Source organism: Podarcis muralis, chromosome 16 (assembly GCF_964188315.1).
Source record: "Podarcis muralis chromosome 16, rPodMur119.hap1.1, whole genome shotgun sequence".
Taxonomy (NCBI): Eukaryota; Metazoa; Chordata; class Lepidosauria; order Squamata; family Lacertidae; genus Podarcis; species Podarcis muralis.
The window spans coordinates 42,219,482-42,240,614 of NC_135670.1; the positions used below are offsets into that span (position 1 = coordinate 42,219,482).

Sequence of the window (21,133 nt, forward strand, 5' to 3'; positions counted from 1 at the left end):
GGTACTCTGCTGCCCACACCCTCCCTGCGCAGAAGACTTCCGCGCAGGGAGAGTAGGAGGAGACTTGGTGTCAAAGAGCTTTTATGCTGGAAAAGGTTCAAGAAACGCCCACAGATGGATTCTGCCAGTGACTGAGACAGCCATGAAACTTGAGGCTGTCCAGACAGAAAGGGTTCAACCAGGTAACCTAGCCAGGAGTGGTGGCAACTTACGCACGAGCAACCCCTAGAACCATTACAACGGCATTTCCGTGCCCTGCTCTGGTTCGCCAGAAGCGGCTTAGTCCTGCTGGCCACATGACCCGGAAGCTGTACGCCGGCTCCCTTGGCCAATAAAGCGAGATGAGCGCCGCAACCCCAGAGTCGGTCACGACTGGACCTAATGGTCAGGGGTCCCTTTACCTTTACCTTTACCAGAAAGAGACCATGAGATGAAGACATTTACTATTGATATTTGTGAAGTAATGTCCAGTGTGCATTGGCCCCTAAGGATTAACACCTTCCCCAAATTATGTAAAAACCATAAAATCATATGGAAGGGGGATGTGTCATTACATTCCAGCCAACTATCACAATAACGTTACTCATCTTCTGAGGTTCAAGAATTTGTACTTTGAATATCTGCTCTAGAAATACGATCATATCACAACAAAAGTACTACCTTCTGGGGAGATGTGAAACACAAAAAGCATTGCTCTGCGCTGCAGGGGGCAGGGTGGGGAGAGGAGAGGAGAGAAGGTGACGACTGCAAAAATCCCACCCCACCCCACCCCCAAAAAACCCCTCAAAGGAAGCCAAGGTTCCCTGGAGCCAGTCCTACCTGGCAGCTCCAGGGAGTCCCAAGGCAGACCCTGCGCCTTAAAGGGCCAATGCAGGTGCCTGCCTTTGGACCTCGTTGGGGCTGGGGCAGGGCAAGGGGAAAGAGGTTTTTGAAGAGAGTCCCCGTGGACAGGGAGGACATCGAAGGAAGCCCAGTGCCAGGGCTCCGCACTCGGTGGGTAGGCGGTCCCTGCTTCGAGCCCCGGCGGCGAGGGATGGGACCTTAGGCAGAAATCGCCGCAGGCACCATATTAGGAGAGGGAAATAGCCAATGGAAGTGCCTCCATGTTGGAAGAGGGCACAGAGCGCCACCAGCGCCATTTTAGGAGAGGGAAATGATCCCAGGGCAGCAATTGCTCTGTTTCCAGTCAATAAAAATTGATTGCAATGTGTGCTTCATGGCATAGCTTGCAGATGCAGTAGAGGCCTCAATCCTCTGTGGATGTTACCTCCTAGGATGTGGACAGGCTGCTTGGACGAGTGAAACCAACCACCTGTCTCCTTGATCTTTGCCCATCCTGGCTTATAAAAGCTAGCCGGGAAGGGCTAGGTGATGGGCTTCGTGGGGTGGTGAATGCTTCCCTCTGTGAGGGAGCCTTCCCAGACCCGCTGAAAGAGGCAGTTATCAAACCGCTTCTTAAAAAACCATCTTCTTCTTTTTTTAAATACACTAATAAAACAAAAAAGATAAAACGAAAGAACAAAAAGGAAAAGAAGAACATTACATAACAAAAAACACCGACAAATTAAACATACAATAACTAAATAACACGACAATAATTGACTTCCCTTCAACTCAGTTTTGGACTATGTTACAAAAGTTTTCTTTCTGCAGTTTCACTTTCTTAAATCTCTTTACGTCGCAGGTGCTATATCGAGCCTACTGTGATTTTTAAATTTCTTACATCTGTTTCAATATATGTCAAAAATTTATTCCATTCATTGTTAAACTTTGTACCTTTTTGGTTTCTTATTTTTTGTGTCATTTTTGCCAATTTTATGTACCATATTTTTCGCCCTATAGGACACACCGGCCCATAGGACGCACCTATGCGGGCTTTTCGACCAGGAGGGAGAAGAGACTGAAGCGGCCAGTCAGTCCCTTCTCCCTCCTTGGGGAAAAGCCCCAAAGAGCGGCGCACTCTTTAAAGGCTGCGCGGCTCCTACGGGCTTTTCTACGAGGTGGGGGAATTCCCCCACCTCCTAGAAAAGCCAGCAGAAGCCGCGCTGCCCCTTTAAAGAGCGCACGGCTTTTGCCTGCTTTTGCGGGAGGTGAGGGAATTCCCCCATCTCCCACAAAAGCCCACAGGAGGGAGAAGGTACGGACTCGAACCGTCAGTCCCTTCTCCCTCCTTGGGGAAAAGCCTGCTTTCCCCCACCGCCAGCCTCAAAGCCAGGTTGGAGAGTAGCAGGAAGGTGTGGTGCGCCTTCCCGCTGCCCCCCATCCTCTGGGGCTGGCGATGGGGGAAGCGTTGCTTTCCCCCACTGCCAGCCTCAAAGAGCAGACTCTCCTGGACTTCCGGTCAGCGCCAGCGCTTAATGGCGGATCTCCCCCAGAGCTCCGAAGGGAGATCTGCTTCGCGGGTTCGGGTCCCGCGGCTACGGCGGAGCGGGGACCCTTAAAAGTCACAGGCGCGAAGCCTGTGAACCGGAGACTCGGTGGGCACCATTGCGCCCCCCCAACGCTGTGAAGGAGCCTTTTTAAAGGCTACGGAACAGCAGCGGGTGTGCGGCACGGTGCTGAGAGTCGCTTTTACCCAGCCTGCGAAGTGAAGCCGCGTCGCCATTAGCGGAGAGTGCTGATTTCTTCCTGGAAAAATTGGATCAACAAGAAACAACTTTCCGTGAGTAGGATTAAAGTTTAAAGATTAATTGGACTTTAAAACTGAGGAAATTGGATTCGGAGACGGTTAGCACTAAAAAGGAAGTCTGCTTTCCGTTCTGCAGCAGGATCAAAGCAAAAGACGTTGTCAGGGGTGCCTCAGGTCCCAGCTCACAAAGGACCAACGCCAGTGTCTCTTTATATACAGAAGTCTTTATTGAAGTTCATTGTTGGTTATACATCCGTGGCGTGCATCCCTACGTCTGTAACTCTAGACCGTCGAAGCTCCGTCTGACTCTTCCCCTCCCATACACCAGTTTAACACCCTAGCTTTGCTCCACCTCTTCCTCTGCTCTCTTCTCCTCTGGGTCCTCCTGCCCCCTGGGGTTCCACCCCTCCTGGACTCTTCGGAGGCGGATTCCTCTGACTCCTCCCCCTGTCTCCGGCGGGCTTTGGGACCTGGCTCCCAATCCGGATTCTCTGCTGACCCGCGCGCCTGCACATTTGAACTTGGCGCGCGCGCCCAGCCAGCCACTTTCCTCCTAACGGCTACACTGCTCCTGTCACTGCTTCCTCCTTCGGAGGGGCTGGCTGGAAATGACCTCTGCTCCGCCCCTCCACTCTCCGACGGAGGCGTGGTCAGCTCTGGCTCTCTCTCTCCCTGCTAGAGTGGACGCCGGTTCTGATCTGTGGGTTTCTTCCCCCCCGCTACGCTCTGGCAGGGAAGCTGGCCCTGATCTCCAGCTGCCGCTTGGGGACTCACCGCTGGCCCCCCTTGCCCTGACCCTGGGCGCCTCTTTCTGAGAATCTTCTGATTCACTGGAGAGACTCATGGAATCTCTCGGGTCACTGTCATACCCTCCTAAGCTCCCCTCAGATTCCTCCCCTTCGCTCTCCAACTCCTCTTTCCCCTTTGGCTCAGCCCCTGAGCCCCTGACAGACGTCTAAGCTGTAATCTTAAACAGGAGATTGGTGGGAGTTAAGAAACCCACCGTCAAAAAGGAAAAGAACTCCCCCCCCCTCGAAGGCAGGAGAGGGGGAGTAGAAAATATACAGTACTGTCCTGCTTTTTAAAGAAAAATTGGACTATATACCGCTGTTCTTAAACCTGGGATTGGACTGCCGGAGAAGAGATAGCCGGTTATGAACTGTCGTTACATGAAGGTTAAAAAGTCACTGAGTTATTGACTTTGGATACCTTGGATACTCTCAACTTGGAATTATTATACTTTGTTGCACTGTAAAGATCTACACAGTACAGTATTGTTTTGAACTTTTAAAAGTTATTTGAAAGGGATTTTGAAAGTGTTTTTGAAGATTGTGGGACTGGTCTGAATGCAGGAACTTGTTTACAAAGAGAATTTGAGAGATTTTGCCCTCTAGAGGACTTGTGAATAACTTCAGCAACAACTGGACTTTAAAAATTCTAGAACTTTTGTCTGACAGCACATGAGTGTGGGAATGACCTTGACTGTAAGACACTGATGATAAAGAGAAAGGAGACACACAGGAAGCGACTTTGAGATCCGGCAGACAGTACAAAATTGATATTACAAAACAAAGAAGGGCTTCTACATCCGGAGCTACTGGTTCTGCAGCTGTCCCAAAGGCAAAAGTGAAAACTATGTTTTCTGAAGAATCACTTGCGAAAGCACTTGGAAAAATAAATGACTCTTTGGATGAGTTAAAAAAACAAGGAGCGGAGACCAAAGTACAAGTTGCTGAAACAAATAAGAAAATAGAGGAAATCTCTGGGAAAATTGACTTAAATACGAAAAGTATAACTGAACTTGGAAATAAAGTGAATTCTAACGCAGAATCAATTGGAAAACTACTGGAGGAATCATCTACTACCCGAAAGATAGCCGAGGATGCAAAAGAAATTGCGACTATCGCTGAGGGAAAGTTTCCACCGGTGTTGAAGAAATTGGATGAGCATGATTTGGCACTGTCTATGCTGGAAATGCAAAGGAAGGAGAGGAATTTAAGAATTAGACTAGTGCCTGAAAGTGAAGGAGACAACTTGGTGGAATACTTGACAAAAGAATTTTCCAATTTTTGGAAGCAGGAGCTGGATAAGGAAGAATTCAAGATAGAGAGTGCATTCAGACTGGGAACAAAGCAGAAGAAGAATAAAGTGAGAGATTGTCTAATAACTCTGAGATCAAAGGAGGAGAGAGACAAAATACTGAATCTGCATTACCAAAGAACCCTTCAAATTGAAGCTTGTCATATTGAGATTTTTAAAGATATCCCGAAACACATTCTGGACGCAAGAGGCCTGTATAAGGACTTGGTGATACTTTTGAAAAGGAACTACATGCCATTCAGGTGGGAATTCCCTCAAGGCTTGTCTTTTAAATACAAGGGAAAGAAAAGAAGAATAAGGACAGTTAGTGATAAAGACAAGTTCTTGGGAGGTGTTTTCGGGACAAGAGTTACTCCCTTCATGCAAGGGAACATTAGACAAAATTGACTTACCGCACTGACTGAAACCACCGACAGAGGAGGAACAACAACAAGGTGCTGTAGGAGGAAAGAGTAAATAACCCCATCATGGCTTTGCAATTTTTAAGTTGGAACTGCAATGGTCTAAACATCCCCAGAAAGAGGAAAAGTGTATTTCATGCACTAAAAAAAGAACAATTGGACTTGATTTGCCTACAAGAGACACATGTGACAAGGGCACATAGAAAATAACTTATAAATAAAAGACTGGGACAAGAATTTATATCTTCAGGCAAGTAGATTTAAAAAAGTATTAAATGAAGTAATTCATAAGGACCAGGCAGGCTTTCTCCCAGGCAGACATTTGTTTGATAACACTAGGAATATTATTGACATTTTGGAACTTTTACAAACTAATATCAATACGAAAGCAGTGTTAATTTTTATTGATGCGGAGAAGGCCTTTGACAACATTTCTTGGAAGTTTATGAAGAGAAACTTGGAAGGGATGGGAGTGGGACGGGGGTTTGAAAATGGAATAGAAGCAATTTATTCAGAGCAAAAAGCTAAACTGATAGTGAACAATGTGGTGACAGAAGAGTTTAAAATTGAAAAAGGAACACGACAGGGGTGCCCCCTATCCCCTCTTTTATTTATCTCAGTCCTGGAGGTGCTTTTGAACATGATTAGGGAGGACCGGTTGGTGCAAGGAATTCAGGTCGGAGTGAAACAATATAAACTGAAAGCTTTTGCAGATGACTTGGTTTTAACATTACAGGAGCCAGAATCTAGTACAAAAAGAGTTTTAGAACTGATCCATGAGTTTGGTCGGGTGGCGGGATTCAAGTTGAATAAGCAAAAAACCAAGGTTCTGGGGGGGGAATTGACATCTTTAGAAACAGATGGGTTTCAGAAGGAGACAGAGTTAAATGTGGTTTAAAAAGTGAAATACCTGGGGGTTAATTTGTCTGCTAAAAATTTGAATTTATTTAAAGATAATTATGAAAAATGTTGGTCGGAAATCAAAAAAGATTTGGAAACTTGGTCAAGGTTGAAACTCTCCTTGTTGGGTCGAATTGCTGCTATAAAAATGAATGTATTGCCAAAGATGTTTTTGTTTCAAACCCTACAGATTGTGGACAGAGTGGAAAGTTTTGGAAAGTGGCAGAAGGATATTTCTAAGTTTGTCTGGCAGGGCAAAAAGCCCAGGATAAAATTTAAAATTTTAACTGACGCAAAAGAAAGAGGGGGATTTGCCCTGCCGGACTTAAGGTTATATTATGAAGCTGCAGCTTTCTGCTGGATGAAGGATTGGTTACTCTTAGAGAACACTGATGTCCTAGATCTGGAAGGGTTCAATAATGCTTTTGGATGGCATGCATATTTGTGGTACGACAAGGTAAAAACTCACAAAATGTTTAAAAACCATATTGTCAGAAAAGCAATATTTATTGTCTGGACAAAATACAAAGACTTATTAGAAAACAAGACTCCGAGATGGTTGTCACCAATGGAGGCTAAGGCCCGAAAAAAACTCAATATGGAAGCCGGCTGGCCAAAATATTGGGAAATAATAGAAAAAATTGGAGACAATTGGAAGTTGCAGAGCTTGGAGAAATTAAAGAATAAGGTGCGAGATTGGCTACATTACGCTCAAATTCAAGAGGTTTTTAAATTGGACAAAAAAGTAGGGTTCCAGGTGGAAAAATCGAAACTAGAGACAGAATTGCTTGAACCAAAGACTAAGGTACTTTCGAGAATGTATAACTTGCTGCTTAAATGGAATACTCAAGACGAGACAGTCAAATCAGCCATGATAAAATGGGCTCAGGACATTGGGTATAACATTATGTTTGAAGACTGGGAAAGGTTATGGACCACCGGAATGAAATTCACGGCATGTAATGCCCTGAAGGAAAATATTATGAAAATGATATATAGGTGGTACATGACCCCAGTCAAGCTTGCTAAGATATATCACCTGTCTGGAAATGTTGGAAATGTAAGGAGGCTGAAGGGACATTTTTTCACCTCTGGTGGACCTGTCCAAAAGTGAAGGCCTTCTGGGAAATGATTTACAATGAGTTAAAAAAGGTATTTAGGTATACCTTTCCCAAGAAACCAGAGGCCTTCCTCCTGGGCATTGTCGGCCAGAAAGTGTTAAAGAAGGATAGAACTTTTTTTATGTATGCAACTACAGCAGCAAGAATGCTTATCGCAAAATACTGGAAGATACAAGATCTAACCACGCTGGAAGAATGGCAGACGCAATTGATGGACTATATGGAACTGGCTGAAATGACTGGCAGAATCCGAGATTTGGGAGAAGAAACAATGGAAGAGGACTGGAAAAAATTTAAGGACTATTTACAAAAATACTATAAGCTGTATGAATGTTAAAAACTGCACGATTTGGAAATTTTAGCTTCAGCAATTAGATTTGTGAAACAGGAAATTAAGTTATAAGTAAGATTTTAAATTTAAAAATATAATATTTGAAAGGTACAAAATAAGATATGAAAAAAGGTAATAATTTGCTGACATTTTTATTGTAAAGAATGCATGGTGGGGGAGATGTGAGGAAGTCCGGTTGGTTATGTAAAAATGTTTTTGAAAATTGTTTTTTTCTTTTTTCTTTCTGTATTTCTTTTATTTCTTTTCTATGGATTTTATATTTCTGATTGTGTATTTGAAAATGTAATAAAAAATATTTTAAAAAAAAGAATTTATATCTTCAGACAGAGTAAAAAAGAGAGGAGTAGTGATCTATGCAAAGGAAAGATTGCAGCCGAAATAAATTTTTAAAGATGATCAAGGAAGACATCTGGCACTCGAAACGTTCCAGTTTGTCAGTGTCCTTCTTGAACTGTGGTGCCCAGAACTGGACACAGTACTCCAGGTGAGGTCTGACCAGAGCAGAATACAGTGGCACTATTACTTCCCTTGATCTAGATGCTATACTCCTATTGATGAGGCCCAGAATTGCATTGGCTTTTTTAGCTGCCGCGTCACACTGTTGGCTCATGTCAAGTTTGTGGTCAACCAAGACTCCTAGATCCTTTTCACATGTACTGCTCTCAAGCCAGGTGTCCCCCATCTTGTATTTGTGCCTCTCATTTTTTTTGCCCAAGTGCAACACTTTACATTTCTCCCTGTTAAAATTCATCTTGTTTGTTTTGGCCCAGTTCTCTAATCTGTCAAGGTCGTTTTGAAGTGTGATCCTGTCCTCTGGGGTGTTAGCCACCCCTCCCAGTTTGGTGTCATCTGCAAATTTGATCAGGATGCCCTTGAGTCCATCATCCAAGTTGTTGATAAAGATGTTGAATAAGACCGGGCCCAAGACAGAACCCTGTGGCACCCCACTAGTCACTCTTCTCCAGGATGAAGAGGAACCATTGATGAGCACCCTTTGGGTTCGGTCAGTCAGCCAGTTACAAATCCACTGAGTGGTAGCATAGTCAAGACCGCATTTTACCAGCTTCTTTACAAGAATATCATGGGGCACCTTGTCAAATGCCTTGCTGAAATCAAGGTAGACTACATCCACTGCGTTCCCTTCATCTACCAGGCTTGTAATTCTGTCAAAAAACGAGATCAGGTTAGTCTGACATGACTTATTTTTCAGAAATCCATGCTGACTATTGGTGATCACAGCATTCCTTTCTAGGTGCTCACAGACTGTTTGCTTAATGATCTGCTCCAGAATCTTCCCTGGTATTGATGTCAGACTGACTGGGCGGTAATTATTTGGGTCCTCTCTTTTCCCCTTTTTGAAAATAGGGACATCATTTGCCCTCCTCCAGTCTGCCGGGACTTCGCCTGTTCTCCAGGAATTCTCAAAGATGACTGCCAGTGGTTCTGAAATCACATCTGCCAGTTCTTTTAATACTCTTGGATGCAGTTCATCTGGCCCTGGAGACTTGAATACATCTAAACTAGCCAAGTATTCTTGTACTATCTCCTTAGTTATTCTGGGCTGTGTTTCCTCTGCTGAATCATTTGCTCCAAATTCTTCAGGTCGGGCATTGTTTTCTTTATCGGAGAAGACTGAGGCAAAGAAGGCATTGAGGAGTTCAGCCCTTTCTGTGTCCCCTGTTTGCATTTCACCATCTTCTCCTCTGAGTGACCCCACGGTTTCTTTGTTCTTCCTTTTGCTACGAACATACCCATAAAAGCCTTTTTTGTTGCTTTTAACCTCTCTAGCAAGCCTGAGTTCATTTTGTGCTTTAGCTTTTCTGACTTTGTGTCTACACGTGCTAGCTATTTGTTTGAATTCCTCTTTGGTGGTTTCCCCCCTTTTCCATTTTTTGTACACATCCTTTTTTAATCTTAACTCAGTTAAAAGTTCTTTAGATAGCCACCCTGGCTTCTTTAGGCACCTTCCATGTTTCCGTCTCATTGGTATTGCCTGAAGTTGTGCTTTTACTATCTCCCTCTTAACAAACTCCCAGCCATCTTGAACTCCCTTTCCTTTTAGTATTACTGTCCATGGGATCTCACCCAGCACTTCCCTAAGCTTTATGAAGTCGGCTTTCTTAAAGTCGAGAAATTGAGTCCTAGTATGCTTGGCTGCTCCTTTCCGCTGTATAGTAAACTTCAGAAGAGCATGATCACTCGCGCCTAATGATCCTTCCACTTCTACCCCACTAACCAGGTCATCAACATTGGTTAGGACCAGATCTAAAATGGCTGTTCCTCTTGTTGCTTCTCCCACTTTCTGGACAATGAAGTTGTCTGCAAGGCCAGTGAGGAATCTGTTTGACCTTATGCTCTTGGCTGAGTTTGACATCCAACAAATATCCGGGTAATTGAAGTCCCCCATTACTACTATCTCCCTTCCTTTTGCATGCTTGGCCATCTGTTCCAGGAAGGCATCATCTATGTCCTCCGTTTGGCTTGGGGATCTATAGTAAACTCCCACAATGAGGTCACTGTTATTCTTCTCTCCCTTAATTTTGACCCAAATGCTCTCACTTTGGCTTTGAGGTTCTAAATCTTGGATCTCTTCACAGGTATACACATCCCTGACATATAACGCCACTCCTCCTCCTTTCTTCTCTGGTCTGTTTCTTTGAAATAGATTGTATCCCTCCATTATTACATTCCAATCGTGGGATTTATCCCACCAGGTTTCAGTGATTCCTATTATGTCATATTTAGTTTGCTGTACCAGGAGCTCAAGCTCATCTTGTTTATTTCCCATGCTTTGCGCATTAGTGTACAGACATTGAAGTCCATTAATCATTGCCCCGTGTCTCTTATTTAAGGATTTTCTCCTCCCACCACTAGGTCTGCATGCTCTTTGCTCCATTCGGTCTATGACATTTGGATGATCATCTTCATCAATTGATAGACTCCTACCTTCAGGAGCACTGTCTCCCTCCCCCACATTAGTCAGTTTAAAGCCCTCCTGATGAGGTTTCTGAGATTTTTTGCAAAAACATTCCTCCCAACCGTTGTGAGGTGCAGCCCATCGCTTGCCAGAAGTCCATCTTCAAGAAACTGCATTCCGTGATCTAAGAATCCAAACCGTTCCTGTTTGCACCATTTGCGAAGCCAGTTGTTTACTTCCACTATTTTTCCCTCTCTCCCTGGGCCACGTCGTTCAACTGGGAGGACAGATGAGATGACAATTTGTGCATTTAATTGCTTCAATTTCCTGCCCAGAGCCTCGTAATCTCTTTTGATCTTCTGGAGGCTATTGCTTGCAGTGTCATTGGTTCCCACATGAACCAAGAGGAAGGGGTATTTGTCAGTGGGTTTTATGATTCCTTGCAGTCGTTCAGTTACATCTTGGATCTTAGCCCCGGGGAGACAGCACACTTCCCGAGACATCTTGTCAGGCCCACAGATCACTGCTTCTGTTCCCCTCAGTAGGGAATCCCCTATCACCACTACACGCCTCCTCTTAGGTCTGGTCGGGGTTCTTCTGTGAGCTGTCGGTTCCAAGGTCGCCTGGACATTCCCAGAGGACTGCCTTTGCTCCTCGTCTTCATATACCTGATCGACTGTAATGAGGGAGAGATCCTCAAATGGAGTCTGCTCTTCGTCTTCCATGCTAGGGGAAAGGACCTCAAAGCGATTGCGTATTTCTAAACAATCAGAGCGAACCCTGGGCCTCCTACTTCTTTGAGTCACGTTTCTCCATATATCTGGCTCCTGTGTTGGTGAACTAGCCACCTTCTCAGGGGAGTCCCCTGTCTCTTCCTTGGTGGAGACGGTGTGCTCTGTTGCTTCCAAGAAGAGTTCCAGCTCTCTAATTCTTTGGAGCGTAGCTACACGTTCCTCCAGTTGCTGGACTTTGTCTTTTAAGAGGGCAATCAACATGCAATTGCTGCAGGTAAAGCTGCCTGCAACCTTTGGCAAGATGGCAAACATTGCGCAGGAACCACAGGCGACTGCAGCTGTTCCCTCACCCTCCATCTTGGGAACGTGTCGTTGGGGGTGACTACAGTGGTCCTCTATCATAAAAAGTGTGGAGACAGGACAAATAAATCCCTCCCAAAAAACCTAGGTCTCCCCCAACAAATGTTTGAGACTAGCTCCCCTAAATCTAAAATATGGATCAAACTGCGCGCGCCACTAGGCGCGCGCCGCTGCCCTAAACCTCTGATAAGCTCCTCCCACAGCTAATCACCTACCTCAACAGAAGCCCTGCCCCCTCTGACCTTTGCCCAGAGAGAGCAGCTAAACAGCCACAAGAAACTCACACAGGAAAACCCTTTTAAGTTTCCGAAAGGACTGCTCTGCCTGGTCCGTCCAGGTGAACTTCTTCTTTTTGGAACTGAGAGTGTCCGTGATAGCTGCCGTTTCTTTCGCGAAACCCCTGATGAATTTGCGGTAAAAGTTGGCGAAACCGACGAACCTCTGGGCCTCCTTCCGATTGCGCGGGCTCTTCCAGTCCAACACCGCGCGGACCTTGACGCTGTCCATGGCTAGTCCCTTGTCGGATAGCCTGTAGCCCAGGAAATCCACCTCCTTCACGTCGAACTGGCACTTCTCCAGTTTGGCGTAGAGCCTGTGTTCCCGTAGTCTCTGCAGGACCTCCTTTACGTCCCTCTTGTGAGCTTCCTGCGATTCCGAGAAGATCAGGATGTCATCGAGGAAGCATACGCACTTCTTGTAGAGGAGTCCCGCTAGCACGTGGTGCATAAATGCTTGGAAACAGTGGGAGCCATTTTGGAGACCAAAAGGCATAACTCTGTATTCATAGGTACCCAACGGCGTGAACATGGCCGTCTTCCACTCATCGCCCTCACGCATGCGTATGAGATTGTACGCTCCGCGTAGATCCAACTTGGTGAAGATCTTCCCCTTCCTCACCGTCGCGAGCAGGTCGTCAATCTTGGGCATGGGAAAAGCCTTGGGCTTTGTCATCGAGTTTATGGCCCGATAGTCCACAATGAGTCTCTTTTGGGGCGTGTCCTTTTTCTTCACGAAAAACACAGGACTGCCCCCCACTGCTTTGGATTCCCGGATGAATCCCCGCTTCAAATTGTGCTCTATGAACTCCCTGAGTTCTTGCATCTCATCCTCAGACATGGAATACAGCTTGGCAGTCGGCAGCGTCGCCCCTGGTAAAAGGTCAATCGCACAGTCGTAGGGCCGGTGGGGTGGCAACTGGTCAGCTTCTTTTTCGCAGAAGACCTCCAAAAACCCCTTGTACTTGTGGGGGACTGCCTGCACCATGCCGAGGTGTAACTGCCGCCCTTCCTCCTGGCCCTCTTCCTCCTGGCCTGTCTGGATGCAATGTTGTGCGCAGTAAGATGAGCCAAAGGTGAGCTGCCGCTGGTACCACGCTAATGTTGGACTGTGTCTATCCAGCCAGCTCATGCCTAACACTATAGGCGTGTCTGACAGGCGGGTGACATTGAAGCTGATGACCTTGCGATGATTCCCAATCTGCATCACCATGGGCGGCATCTGTTGTACAACTTGCCCGCCCAGCAACTTCCTGCCATCGACCGTGACGACGTTCAGGGGCAGTGTGGCTGGTAGAAGCGCTATGCGATGCTGCTTGATGAACTGCACCCCCACAAAGTCCGCGTTGCTACCGGAGTCGATTGTAATGGGGACTTCCAGGGTGGTTCCATTGGGCAGCTGGAGCGTTGCAGTGAGCTGCACCACTGGCTTGGGTGGTAAGGGGTCTGTATGCTGCAAAATCGCTGGGGACTGCTTTACTGACTCGCCTGGCTGAACCCCAGCATTTCTGCTTCCAGCCAGGCACTGCCGTTTCCCTGAAGCGGCTCTCCGTGAAGCACCTCTTCTGCTACTGTTGCTAATGCTGCAGTGTGCTTCTGGAGCCTCTGGGGACACTCTTTGGCCATGTGCTGCACACTGTCACAGATGTAACACTTCCTGCTCCCTCTAGGAGGCTTCGCCTTGACTGCACCGGACGCTGGGGCTCCGGCCGCTGTCTGAGCCTTAGCACCACCAAGCTCCATCGGTTCCTCCCCCTGCCTCAGCAGAGGCGAGGGATGCGCACGGCCCAGATCCCTGGGAATAAAGGGAGGCGCTTTAGCTGGTGCGCGCACCTGGTGACCCTCTTCACTGTGCCAAGGACGTTCTTCATGCCGCACTCCAATCGTGAGTGCCCTCTGCACGACGTCTGCTAGGGTCTGAGGTCTGTCTCCCCTGGCCAATTCATCCTTTATGGAGCCATGGAGCCCTTCCCAGAACAAATCTCTCACTGCTTTGGAGTCCTTTTCCCAACCCAGTACGTTCAGCAATGCAAAAAAAACACTGACGCACTGTTGCTTTGCCCTGCCGCAATCCATGCATCTCCCGACGCGCCACATCAACGTCCACGGTAGATTGGAAGCAAGCGTCCATAGCTTTGATAAATTCGTCAGAATCTCTGCGGGCAGGACCATCTTCGCACCACAAATTGCGCAGCCAGGCTCTAGCTTCCCCATGCAAGTGGGACACAATAAAACCCACTTTCTCCTCCTCATCTTTAAAGTCTTTCCGAAGCAAATGCAGCGCATATCCGACGTCTGCTCTGAAACTGGGATAGTGCTTCAGGTTCCCATCGAAGTGGGCTACTAAACTGCCCCCCCCCGCCTTCCGAATCCGATTCCCTCTGATCTGGACCCCGGGAACCCCTCTTTGCACGCACGTTCCCACCTGACTTGCAGATCGTGGCATCATAGAATCATAGAATCATAGAGTTGGAAGAGACCACAAGGGCCATCGAGTCCAACCCCCTGCCAAGCAGGAAACACCATCAGAGCACTCCTGACATATGGTTGTCAAGCCTCTGCTTAAAGACCTCCAAAGAAGGAGACTCCACCACACTCCTTGGCAGCAAATTCCACTGTCGAACAGCTCTTACTGTCAGGAAGTTCTTCCTAATGTTTAGGTGGAATCTTCTTTCTTGTAGTTTGGATCCATTGCTCCGTGTCCGCTTCTCTGGAGCAGCGGAAAACAGCATCGCGCCTCCGCTTCTTCACTCTTCTTCTGAGAGACCACTACCGCAGTGGAAAGCTCGGAGACTGCATTTCGGAGGGCTGCTAACTGTTCCTCCGCATTCATGGCTGCCAAACTTCGTGAGCTTTGCAAAAAAATTTTTGCGTTCTTTTGGAGAGGGGACTTATTGTCAGGGCTGCCTCAGGTCCCAGCTCACAAGAGACCAACGCCAAGTCCAGTTTATATACAAAAATGTTTATTGAAGTTCATTGTACGCTCCACAGCCGAGGCGCGCAGCCCCACGTCTGTTACGCTTAGACCGCTGAAGTCCCCTCTGAGTCAGTCCCTCCTCTGCACCAGTTTAATAGGGCTGTGCTGCTCCACCTCTTCCTTTCCTTCCTTTTCCGCAGGGTCTTCCTGCCCCCTGGGGTTTCGCCCCTCCTGGATTCCCCTGACGCGGAATCCCCAGACAGCTCTTTCCCCCTCCTGCATGCTTTGGGACCTGGCTCCTCCTCCGGGCTCCCTGTTCTTCCGCGCGCCTCCACATTTGAACTTGGCGCGCGTTCGCAACCGCTAACCTTCCTCTTGACAGTTACACTACTCCCTGCACTACTCCCCTCCCCTTCCGGGAGGATGTCTTGCTCCGATCTCCCCTCCCTCTCTGCTTTCGGACCTGCTTCTCCTGTCACTCTGGAATCTCCACCCCCTTCACTGCGCTCTGGCGGAGAAGCCGGTCCCGACTCCCAGCTCCCACTTTGGGTTCCCCCGCTGCTCCCCTGCTCCTGACGAGTCCCCCCTGTGACTCCCCTTGGCCTGACCACAGACGCCCCCTTCTGGGAATCCTCCGATTCACTTGAAAGACTCATGGAATCCCTCAAGTCATCGTCATCCTCTTCCTCGCTGCCCTGGGATTCTTCCCCCTCGCTCTCTGTCTCCTCCCTCACCTGTGCCTCTGTCCCTGAACCCCTGACAGCAACCATTTCACAAGATTATACATATTTAAAAGTGCCATGTCAGGGAACTGCCATCAGAGACCAGAGGACAGGGAGGTCGCCCCAATGATGCAGGGGAGGGGACTAGCAAGGAGAGAGAGAGAGCTTCCGCTGGGGAAGGAAATCAAGGGGACACCAGGAAGAAAGGAGAGGCTGAGAGTACTTCGGAGGGAAGGCTCCGAGACTCTTCCAGTGAGATCAGCGGGGAGAGCACCGGACCCCCGCTTGGCACGCCCACTCTGTGCAGAAGGCTTCCGCGCAGAGAATCTAGGCGGAGACTGGGCGTCAAGGAATTTTTATGTTGGAAGAAGTTTAGAAAACGCCCACTGACAGATTCTGCTAGCGACTGAAGCAGCCGCGCATAAGGGCTGCTCAGCCAGGGAAAGGTTCAACCACCCCAAGCAGCTTGGAGCAGTTGGTGGTTTACACACAAGCAACCCCAATTCCCATTACAGCAATCCGTCAGTCTTTTACATTGCTTGTGCGCAGGAGAAGAGGGGCACCATCATGAGTCAAACCGGAGGAGCAGGCGCTGCGGAGGGGGCCAGGGGAGGACCAACTCTGGAGGAGAGAAACAGAGATTTGGAACAGCAGCTGGCTATTCTGGCGGCGCGGCTGGATGAAAGGCGGACTCAGGATGCCCAGGGGAAGCCCACCCCCATCACAAGGAAGGTACCGGGACTAGTGCAGAAGTTTGGGGGCAACCCCAGGGATTATAACACATTTAAGACAGAGATGCAGTATGCGCTGGACCTGCAGTATGATGACTTTGTGGATGACGGGGCTCGAGTGGCTTTTGTGATAGGGCACCTTCAGGACAGGGCCAGGGAATGGGTTCGACCCTTAATGGCGTCCGAAAATGCCGCGTTAAAGGATTTGAGGAAATTTTTTAGCGCCATGGACCATATGTTTTCGAGCGAAGTGGAGCTGAGCGTGACGCGCAAGGAACTGATGGGTTGCAAACAAGGGAACCAATCAGTGAGGGAGTATTGGTCGTGTTTTGCCATGTTGATCCACAAACTTGGGTGGGAACTGAGTTCGGAACCTGTGCAGATGTTATTTGAGGAAGGGTTATCCCCTTGGGTAAAAGACAAACTTTCCCGCTCGCCCCGCCCGGAGTCGATGGACCAGCTGACCAAAAGGGCGCTTGCGGTGGGAGTAAGGCAAGAGACGCGGGCGATGGAAAGGCGGGAAGGGAGGGCCGAGCGTTGGCATGACAACCGCATTCCTGAGATGCCAGGGCAACCTCAACCGCCAGAGGAGCTAATGGAGATTGGAGGCGCGCACGCGGGGTTTCAAACTCTGGCGAGGTTCGCAAGAAGGAGGGGGAAACCGCCAAGAAATGCTTTCTCTGCCAACAGCCGGGACATTTTGCCAGGGTCTGCCCTCAGAGGAAGGCGTGGCAAGGAATGGTGGGGGCAGTTGGTGGGGAACAGGAGGAGGAAAAGGAACAGGGAAACACCAGTGCTTGGCTGCCGAAGAGCGGGCACAGCAGCCAGGCAAGCACCCAGTAAAAGTGCCCAAGCCAGACCCTCCCCAGGCAGCCATCGCCATAGAGGTGGTGCTAGAACTTCCCAATGGGCACCCAATCAAGGTGAAGGCATTGTTGGATTCAGGGAGCTCTTGCAACTTTTTTAGCAGGGAATTTGCCCTAGAACATCAGCTTCACGTATTGCCACTAGAGCACCCTTTGCAAGTAACGACCATCGATGGGAGGGAACTTCTAGGGGGGGAAGTGACCCACCAGACCCCTCCCATGAAAATGAAAGTCTCCAGACACACAGAGACAATTGCCTTTCACGTAGCCACACTAGCAGGACCACCAATCATATTGGGTATGAGCTGGCTGGCACTGCACAATCCAGTGGTGGGATGGCACCAGCGAACAGTCTCCTTTGGGTCAGCTTACTGCATGGAGCACTGCCATGGGGGAGAAACCCAGAGGATGGCAGTGGCCAGAGTGGCAGGGATGGCGGTAGGAGAAAAGGGGAGAGTACCACCTCAGTATGCAGACCTGGAAGAAGTCTTCAGTGAGAAGGAGGCGGACAGGCTACCCCCCCACAGGCCCTTTGACTGTCAGATCAACCTAGTCCCAGGGGCCCAGCTGCCAGTGGGTAAGCTGTATGCCATGTCGGACAGGGAGATGCAAGAGTTGCAGAAGTTTATTGACAAGAACCTGAAGAGGGGTTTCATACGAGAATCAAGGGCGGTGGGGGGCAGTCCGGGGTTCTTTGTGGACAAGAGAGACTCCAAAGAGCCCAGATTGGTCGTAGATTATAGGTCCTTGAACCTGGTGTCGGAACCAGTGACCTTCCCCATGCCGAGAATCGATGACATTTTGGCCAGAGTAAGGAAAGGGAAGGTTTTTACCAAGTTGGACCTTCGAGGGGCATACAATTTGATAAGGATGAGGGAGGGGGATGAATGGAAAACCACCATGTTCACCCCTCTGGGGGCCTTTGAGTACCTAGTTATGCCCTTCGGACTCCAATCAGGCTCAAGCATATTTCAAGCTTTTATGCACCATGTGCTGGGGTCCCTGCTGTACAAGAATTGCATAGCTTTCTTGGACGACGTGCTAATCTACTCAGAGAACGAGGAGCAGCATGTAAAGGACGTCAGGGAAGTGCTGAAAAGACTGCAGGAGCACCAGCTGTGGGTCAAGTTGGAGAAATGCCAATTCCACGCCCGAGAGGTGGAGTTCCTGGGTTACAGGTTGTCTGACAAGGGCTTAGCCATGGACCCAGGCAAGGTGCAGGCAGTGCTGGAATGGAAGACTCCCAAAAACCGGAAGGACGTGCAGAGGTTCTTGGGGTTTGGAAATTTCTACAGGAAATTCCTCAAGAACTTCACCCACCTGACAGCGCCCATTACCGATTGCCTCAGCAGCAAGAAGAAGTTTGAATGGACAGCAGAGGCTCAGCAGTCCTTTGAGAAGCTAAAGAGGGCGTTCGCTTCGGAAGAGCAACTCTTACACGTGGATCTGCAGAAGCCGATGAGGCTGGAGACAGACGCGTCAGACCGAGAGGTGGGAGCCGTATTACTCCAGCCGGGAAATCGTGGAGAGTGGAAGCCGTGCGCCTTTTTCTCGAGGAAGCTGAACAAGTCCGAAAAAAAACTACACGGTGTATGACCGGGAACTGCTGGCTATTCATGAGGCTTTTCACCGCTGGAGACATTTTCTAATAGGTGCACAGCACAAGATCCAGGTGTGCACGGACCATAAGAACCTGGAGTATTGGAGGACTGCGCGAGTCCTGAATCAAAGACAGGTGCGATGGGCACAGGAGTTTGCCAAGTTTTTTTTTTTAGATTAGGTACGTGCCGGGGAAGGAAAACATCAGAGCAGACGCTCTTTCCCGCAAACCAGAGTACTTGGAGGGAGAGGGAGTGTCGGAAGTACGTCATGTCATACCGGAGGACCAATGGGTGTGTGGAGGAGTGTTGGTAGGGAGACAAGAGCTGGCAGGGTGGACGAGGGATGACCAGTACGCCCAAACCAAAATCAGGGAGATCTGAGATGCAGAAGAAAATCGGGGGGGGGGGTTGAGGTCAAGGAGGGGGTTTTGTACTATAATGGAGCATTGTACATACCAGAAGGGGACTTGAGGGGGAAAATACTCAAACAGCTTCAAGACAACCTCACGGCGGGACATTTTGGCCAGCACAAGACCATGTTGCTTGTCACCAGGCAGTTCTGGTGGCCAAGGGTAAGGGAAGATGTGCGGGAATACGTACAGGGGTGCGAGCGCTGCCAGCGCGCTAAAGGGGAGAGGGCAGCACCCACGGGGTTACTGGAACCCTTACCCACACCAGAAAGACCATGGGAAGTGGTATCAATTGATTTTATGACCGATTTACCCAAGTCCAGGGGGAAAACAGCCGTCATGGTGGTAGTTGACTTGATGACCAAAATGTGCCATTTTATTGCGTGCTCGCATGCAGTAACAGCAGAGGAAACAGCGAGGCTGTTTGTTAATCATGTCTTCAGGTTGCATGGCGCCCCCTTGAGGATTTTGTCCGACAGAGGCCGGCAATTTACTTCCAGATTCTGGAGGAGGCTCATGAGCCTGTTAGACGTGGAGGTGAGCTTCTCGACGGCCAGACACCCAGAGACCAACGGACAAGCAGAAAGAGCTAATAGCATACTTCAACAGTACTTACGCTGCTACGTCAACAAAAGGGAGAACGATTGGGTGGACAAACTAGTGCTGGCTGAATTTGCATACAATAACGCGGAACATGTGTCCACGGGGATGAGTCCTTTCATGGCCAATTACGGGTGTCACCCCAGGGCTTTCCCAGGGAAGGGGGAGGGAAGGTGGAGTGTACCAGCGGCCGAACAATTTGTGGAAGAAATGGAGGCGTTACACCAACAACTCAGGGTTAACCTGGAGAGGGCGAAGGAAGCGTACAAGAGGCAGGCAGACAAGCACCGCAGAGAAGGGGAAACTATCAGGTGTGGTTGTCTACCCAAGGGTTACCGTTCAAAGGGGGTTGTAAGAGATTATGGCCAAGACGATTGGGACCTTTCGAGGTAACACAACAAGTGAATCCTGTGGCTTTTAGACTCAAATTGCCCAGCAACATGAAACTGCACCCGGTGTTCCACAGGTCCCTACTCTCACCGTACAGGGAAGGGAGGGAATTTCTGGGACAAGAAAGAGGAACACCCATGCATCCACGGGTGGAGGAAAGGGAATTCAGTAGTCATGCAGCTGAAATTCTTGATTCCAGGTGGAGAGGGAGGCAGGTGGAATATCTGGTGGCTTGGGAGGGGGAGCCCGAATCGGAGAACACTTGGGTTCCTGCGGAAGAGATCAGGGATGAGTATCTGGAGGAGGAGTTCCATCGCAGGTTCCCAAGTAAGCCCAAGCCATTAGGGAGGTTCTGGGAGGAGCAATTTGGCAACACGGAGGATGAGGAAGAGTTTGTGGGATTTCCCGCCTCCGAAGAGGAGGAAGGGGGAAGATCCGAAGGGGAGTAATCCGACTGGAAAGAGTGGGCAGCGGAAAGAGACAACAGCAGGTGGAGAGCAGTGTTGGAATCATCTGAGGAGGAGGATAGCTCCTTCAGGGGGTTCCCCACTTCACCGTCCCAGGAACGGACGGGAGGGGAGGGGGGCCCTGGGAGGGAGGTGGATGTCAGGGAACTGCCATCAGAGACCAGAGGACAGGGAGGTCGCCCCAATGATGCAGGGGAGGGGACTAGCAAGGAGAGAGAGAGAGCTTCCGCTGGGGAAGGAAATCAAGGGGAAACCAGGAAGAAAGGAGAGGCTGAGAGTACTTCGGAGGGAAGGCTCCGAGACTCTTCCAGTGAGATCAGTGGGGAGAGCATCGGACCCCCGCTTGGCACGCCCACTCTGCGCAGAAGGCTTCCGCGCAGAGAATCTAGGCGGAGACTGGGCGTCAAGGAATTTTTATGTTGGAAGAAGTTTAGAAAACGCCCACTGACAGATTCTGCCAGCGACTGAAGCAGCCGCGCATAAGGGCTGCTCAGCCAGGGAAAGGTTCAACCACCCCAAGCAGCTTGGAGCAGTTGGTGGTTTACACACAAGCAACCCCAATTCCCATTACATGCCAAGTAAACAATGAGACCGAAATCGTATGTGTAAAGAGTAAGCATGCATATCATCAGGTGGTATG

The 21,133-nt window shown here is 49.1% G+C and overlaps 1 protein-coding gene across 12 annotated transcripts in view; it reads right to left on the reverse strand.

The window, feature by feature from the left end:
* MYO18B (myosin XVIIIB) overlaps positions 1-21,133 on the reverse strand; it is a 362,275-nt gene that overhangs the window by 254,764 nt on the left and 86,378 nt on the right. The window lies entirely within an intron of this gene.